The sequence below is a fragment of the Olea europaea genome, chromosome 8 (assembly GCF_002742605.1).
Source record: "Olea europaea var. sylvestris chromosome 8, O_europaea_v1, whole genome shotgun sequence".
Classification (NCBI taxonomy): domain Eukaryota; kingdom Viridiplantae; phylum Streptophyta; class Magnoliopsida; order Lamiales; family Oleaceae; genus Olea; species Olea europaea.
Genome location: NC_036244.1, coordinates 17833007 through 17839981, shown reverse-complemented (window position 1 = coordinate 17839981; position 6975 = coordinate 17833007).

Genomic DNA, 6975 nt, shown 5'->3' with positions numbered 1-6975 from the left:
CTGACTTTTTTGGGCGTGCATTTTGATCAGTGTGGGACGTTTTTTATTAAGAAAAAACAAACACTAATATTCAGTTTTTAAGGCTCATTAGGTTGGACAAATTTTGGGAGAATTTTTAGAGAAAATGTACAGGGAAAAAAATTAGGGTTTGAGAGATTGCAAGGAGAAAGGAGAAATCAAGTTTAATGCAATATCTTCTCCCTTTTTTTCTTTTTCTTTTTTTATCAAAACATGGTGATGTATTCTTATTTTACTTTGTGCTTTTCTCATACGATGATTTTTGACTAAATTTTTCGCAAGGTCAAGCAATGTAGCCTGATTTGAAAGGTTGATTTCAATTATGATGTTTTGATTTTTATTTGGAATATGTCTATCGTTTTTGCTAATAATCTTTATGAAATTGATTATCTGACGAATAATTAATTTATTTGTGAATGTAATGAGCCAAGAGCTTAAAAAACAGTAAAATTCGTATGAGAAAAACACAAATTAAAATAAGAATACATCACCATGTTTTGATAGGAATAATAACTTTTGAGTGGCAAGCTAGCGGCAGAGGTTCTGTTGATTTCTCCAAGGTGGTGTTGAAGCACTAAAGCAATAGTCAGCTACCATCCTTTCAATCACCAATACACTAGCTTGGACACCTGAGTTATCAAAAAATAAATAAATAAACACCAATACACTATAGTTCTACGGACTCGAACACGAAAATTCAAACACCCTGTATCACTTTCTACATGTGTCTCAATTTCACATATGCAGGTGTTCAAAAGATGGCATTAGACTATAGCTTTTCGCACGTACATGAAGGAATGGAGCATGAGAATGGTTGACGCGGAGCATGTAGAAAGTATAACTACATGGGATTATCTTGCTCCAAAATTAAATAATGTTCCTAGCCAAAGTTGCAAAGTTGAAGCATGAAATTACAATCTTTCAGCGATATGATTCAAATAGTTTTCTAAGGGCATATCCAATGATGGTGTAAAATAAAAGTTAGATCTTGAAAGTGGCCCAATGGAGAGATGCGAAGGAGATGCAAATTGCATTTTTCAACAGAAAATGTAAATAAGAGGCAAAAAAGTGGATTTAAATTTTCTTATTGGAGCAGAATTTGAATTTAGATCTACATGGATCATGGACGAAAATGAGGGTGCAAAAGTGAATTTGAAGATACTGACTTACGCCCAATTTTACACACCATTGAAGATGCTGGGATAGGTTTAAGGATTTTGCTCAAGACGTTTCCAAATCATTGCATTTCGAAGGATCTTCAAGTTTAGTAATTTTAACAGTGACTATTTCTGATCAGTCAAATAGCAATTGATTTAGCAACAAAAGGTTCAATTGGAACGAAAATCGTGAATAAAGCTTTGGAATTATTTAGGAGGATTGCTGGTACACATGCCACGTGGTACTCTGGTTGGGTAGTGTGGAAGAAAGGTGTCGGCATTCTTGAGATAGATATTGTTAGGTTTTTATTGTAATTGACTAATTCTTAGACAAAATTAAAGTTATAAAAAGAGTTATTTAGATGGTTAAATAAGTTAGTTAGGAGTTTTTGTACTCGAGTATTGAACAAGGAGAAAAAAATAGTAGGAATAATGTTAACTGACCATCCCTTTAGTGCTCGAGCACCATCTTAGAGAAATCAACAGAACCTCTGCCACTAGATTGCCGCTTAGCTACCGCTCAAGTCAGGGACGAATATAGGAGTTTGAGTTAGCACGAGCGACCGTTGACTGCCTACCGTCGATCGCAATAAAATATTAAGAGTTCGTTTGATACCAATTTTTTGCAAATAAAAAATAAAAAAAAGGATTTTTAATAGTGATTTGATGGAGAATGTGTAGCTAAAAAAAAAATTGGATCTGCGTGTAATATTATTTTATTAAAGAATATGTAGTTGAAAATAAGAGATAAAAAATGTATTTGAAAAAAAAATTAGAAATCAAATAAGGCCTAAAATTTAAATTTTTACAATTATTTTGTTCAAATTGAACATATGTAATTATGTCATAAGAATAAACAGACTCATCTAAAGACATTGTTGCCAAACTTTGTATATTTTAAGGGAAGAGTACGGATTCGAATCTTTACAGTTGTACCTCGCATTACAACAAATAAAACCATCAAATATTATTTTGTTAAACTAATTGCCAATAATCAGTGGGTGCCATAGCAGTGAAGTTTATATTATATATAACAAAAGTTCGCAAGTTTGAATCTTTATTTTATCCCCCACTCTCTCGAATTTTGGCAAAAAATGTTGTATTTAAATATTATAGCACAACAGTTTGTTGGTAAAAAAATTGAAACCGGGACCTCCACTATTCACATTCAGCGTGTGACCAAGTGAGCAACAAGAAATGCTTGAAAATAAACTGAATACCAGTATTATAACCTAAAACTTCAATCTATTACCAAAAAAAAAAAAAATGGCTCCAGACGGTTTCGACGAATCCAACTAGGGTGGCCGCCCTAACTCGCCACCACCTAGAACCACCACTGACTCAAGTGGTGCATTTGTCACTCGCCTAGCGCTCAAACACCACCTTAGAGAAATCAAAAACCAAAAGTTCTTGGTGATTCACAGATGACAATTCCAAAAGGTCGAGATTTGGTGCATGAGCATGTAGTTCAGGAGGATCATACTGATTACAAGAAGTAGGTCAGAGAGTATTAAGAATTAGTCAAGTTTGGATCGTATTATAAGTTAATTAGTGTATAATGAATTTTACTGACTTGAGCTTGAAGTTTTTTTTATCATTTACGAAGGATTTTTCTCCGTGATCAATTATTGGTGTTATTTACTTTATGCAAATTATGAACTATAGTAATTCAATATAGGATAGGCTTGCATGTAAATTCATCTAGACTAATCATTATTTGTGACTTGTCGCTTATAATAATTGGTAAATTTAAATTCTGCATTAATCACCTATTCATCCCCGTCTAGGTGTTAATCGGGTCAACTTGATTATTTTAGACATTATTTCAGCTATGCCTACACGATTACCTGCGTTGGCCAAGAAAGTAGATGCTCTTGCCCAATTTTAACTAGCTAATGGGGTGCAAATGCCAACTAAGATCAGGGTGCAAATCATAGAACCGAGGAGTGTTTTACTAATGCAAAAACCATTTGAGCACATAATGACCGGATAAATCCTTCAAGCTAGTACAAAACGTCATTCTCAACCACTTGTAATTCGGGTTGGACGAATTATCCCAACTTCTTGTAGAGCAACAATCAGAATAGCGACAATCTCACACGCGCTCAACAAGAGAGAAAAACCTTCCAATTCATACATAAGAATACCAAGTATATGTAGAAGTATGAGGGAAACTATCAAAGACAACAATCATCCATTAAGAAGTTGGGAACTCAAATAGGAAAGATCAGTGACGGATCTAGGTGGTGGCGAGCTAGGGCGATTGGATTCGTCGGAATCATCTGGAGCCTTTTTTCTTTTTCTTTTTTTTTTTTTACAATAGATTAAAGTTTTAGGTTATAATGCTGATATTCAGTTTATTTTCAAACATTTCTTGTGGCTCACTTGGTCACACGCTGAATGTGTATAGTAGAGGTCTCGAGTTCAAATTTTTTTACCAACAAACTGTTATACAATAATATTTAAATACAACAATTTTTGCCAAAATTCAAGAGAGTGGGGGACCAAATAAAGATTCAAACTTGTGACCTTTTGTTATATATAGTATAAACTTCACTGCTATGGCAACCACTGATTATTGACAATTAGTTTAACAAAATAATATTTGTTGGTTCTATCTGTTGTAATGCGAGGTACAATTGTAAATATTTGAATCCGTGCTCTTTCCTTAAAATATACAAAGTTTGGCAACAATGTCATTAGATGAGTCCGTTTATTCTTATAACATAATTACATATGTTCAATTTGAACAAAATAATTGTTAAAATTTAAATTTTAGGCCTTATTTGATTCCTAATTTTTTTTTCAAATATATTTTTTATCTCTTCTTTTCAACCACATATTCTTCAATAAAATAATATTACATGCAGATCCAATTTTTTTTTTATTTTAAATTTTTAGCCACACATTCTCCATCAAATCACTATTACAAAATCCCTTTTTTTTTTTTTTGCGAAAAATTAGTATCAAACGAACTCTTAATATTTTATTGCGGTCGACGGTAGACAGTCAACGATCACCCATGCTAACTCAAACTTCTAAAATCGTCCCCAGGAAAGATGGCCTTACAGACAGCAGAAAGACCACATCTTGTACTAGTAAAAGAAGAAAATATGGAAATGAATAAAGAGAAAAAAATGTTTTATTTCTCTTCTTTTGGTCTGTTTCAACGTGAGCACTTTGCAATTCTACAATATCTATTTAACAGAGGATGATGCAGATAGATTTAACATAAATTATGCACAGATTGTGCTCTTCCTATCTTTGTCTTATCTCCTTCTTTAAATATCTTTGATTGGTGTGGTTGGATGAAGCTGGATGCAACTGGCCATGATGTTGGTTCGATTCGTACCTCCAAAGAAGGGATATGACTGGAACAGGTAATTTTAGTTTGATTGATTTCCATATCTTGTTGGACCATATTTTTATCACTCAAATTCTCTCCACTAATTACAGAAATATTGTGAAGATATTCAACCTTATCACTCCAAGATTTTGGGGTTTCCTTAATACTCCTTTGATCCCCACAATAATGGTTGCTGTCGACCTGTGACGAGCTAATAGCGAACAATATTGAGATTGACCTAAGAAAGCAAGTGAACATTATTACTTGTAATGAAGCTTAGTTGCCTGAAATTAATGTCAATAGGTGTCAACCCAAAACAATAGGTACCTACCATAGGAGAAAAGCAAGGGAAACGTTCCGAAGAGATAAAATTACTCGAAAATTGTATTTTGTAGCTAACATGCGAGTTGGCTCCCCCTAATCACAAATTGACGAGCAACTCACATGAGTGATTCGATGCTCGGCTTGCATCTGTAGCTCGACGCACTAGTGGGGGTATTCGAACTGAGATTGACAAGCAGCTCACCCACTTAACTCCCCTAAAGTGGAATAGGATGGGGGTTAAGTGACGTGGGTGGGTGAGTGAGCAGGGACGGACACAGAAATTTTACTTAGAGGGGCACAATCAAACTCTATACAAATCAAATACTTTATTATTAATTTTTGAATGATTTATATTTAACTCTAGAAAATGTAAATTTACATTTAAAAAACATTTATTCATTAATATTTTGCACATCATTTTCATTCATTTGATTTCGAACGGTCATTTTATTAATATTTTGCTTATCACAAGAAAAATCATATTTACGTTTAAAAATTTATAGTGTATTTGATACAAACAATCAATTCAAGTTGTCGAAAGGATAAATATATAATCAATATTCAATCAAATTAATACAATTCGTTAAATATAAATTAAGTTGGATATAATCAATTCAGACACAATCTATGTACATAAATATGATAAGAGAAAACGAAAATTTAGGTTCTAATTAATTGAAAATTTGATTGAAAAATGAAAATTTGTAATAGATGTGATAATTTGTAGAAAATTTATAAAAAAAAATTTTAAAAATTAGAAGGATTAAGGTTTTTGTAAAAGGTGTGAGGGAAAGAATAAGTTGAGTAAGGGAAAAGAAAAAAATGTTAAAATTTATTGTGATTTTGCCCCTATTTGGTAGGAGGGTTAAAATCAAATTTTTAGTAAATTTTAATAAAAGTTAAAAAGTTAAATATTGCATGAAATATGTTTTCAAAAGTAATTATTAACTTTGATTTAAATTAAAATTTAGATTTCAGTCGATATCAAACATGAGTTATCCAAAAAATTAAAAAAAAAAATCAAAAGTTGGGGTTTCATGTGACCCCAAGGACCCCCCTTGGGCTGCCCCTGTGAGTGAGCAAGCGTGGTTGAGAAAGATGAAAATTTTCTAAATTCTTTATTATTTGTTAATATATAAATATTATTTTAATTAAATCAGATTCATTTGTATTTGAAAAGTTATGGTTCTTAATTTATATTTTATTTTCCCTTTTATTGCTTTATTTTATTTTTGTTCATTCAAAATGGTGGGAATGATGAATTTTGCGACATAATTGAGAGGTTGATGATGAGTTTATCCTAAAAAAGCATTGAGGATACATTTCGTAAATTTAAGTACGAAAAATACAAATATTTTATTTCAATCTACGTAATTAGTCTACAGATTATCGTGCTTCTCAATATGATCTCGTATTTATCGTTAATATGAAACGTACTCAAATATTGATGGAACGCTTGCTTTCCCGTGAAATAGAGAGCAAAGCATTGCTTAGAAAACCTTAGCATCTTATTCTTTATTATTATTATTCTTTATTCTTTATTTTTATTTTTATTTTTTTCTGAAGAACTAAACACGTGATACATTTATTTGGACTCTCTCAGAAAAAGGAAAAAAGAAAGTTCATTTTAGAATCTCACAAAATTGAGTTGTAGCTTTCAATAATCTCTTCATTTTAGTTATGTTAAAATAAAAAGAATTTTCAAAGACGATATTCTATTTCATTTTTAATTTTAATGCACATGTTAAAAGAATTTTGTTGAGATTGTTCTTTAAGAATTTTGAAAACGCGTATGCATCAAAAAGCACATACCAAATTTTCGTACCTTTTGACTAACCTTTTATTAAAACCTGAAAAATAACACAAAATGGCATTTTGTTAAACACTTACACTTAAAAATTGAACAATTGTTCTTCCAGTTAAATATACTCATCTTTAGATCATGCATTGTCAGCAATTATAATTATCAAATAACAAGTCGTGTAAACTATCAATGCTTTCTTGACCTAGTCAAGCTTTATTGAAGGTTAATTCTTGCCCGTTTATTCACTTTGATAGTTTACACGACTTGTTATTTGACAATTTTTGACTTTCTTGAAAGAGGAATTTGTTTTAAATTGAAAAGGGGAA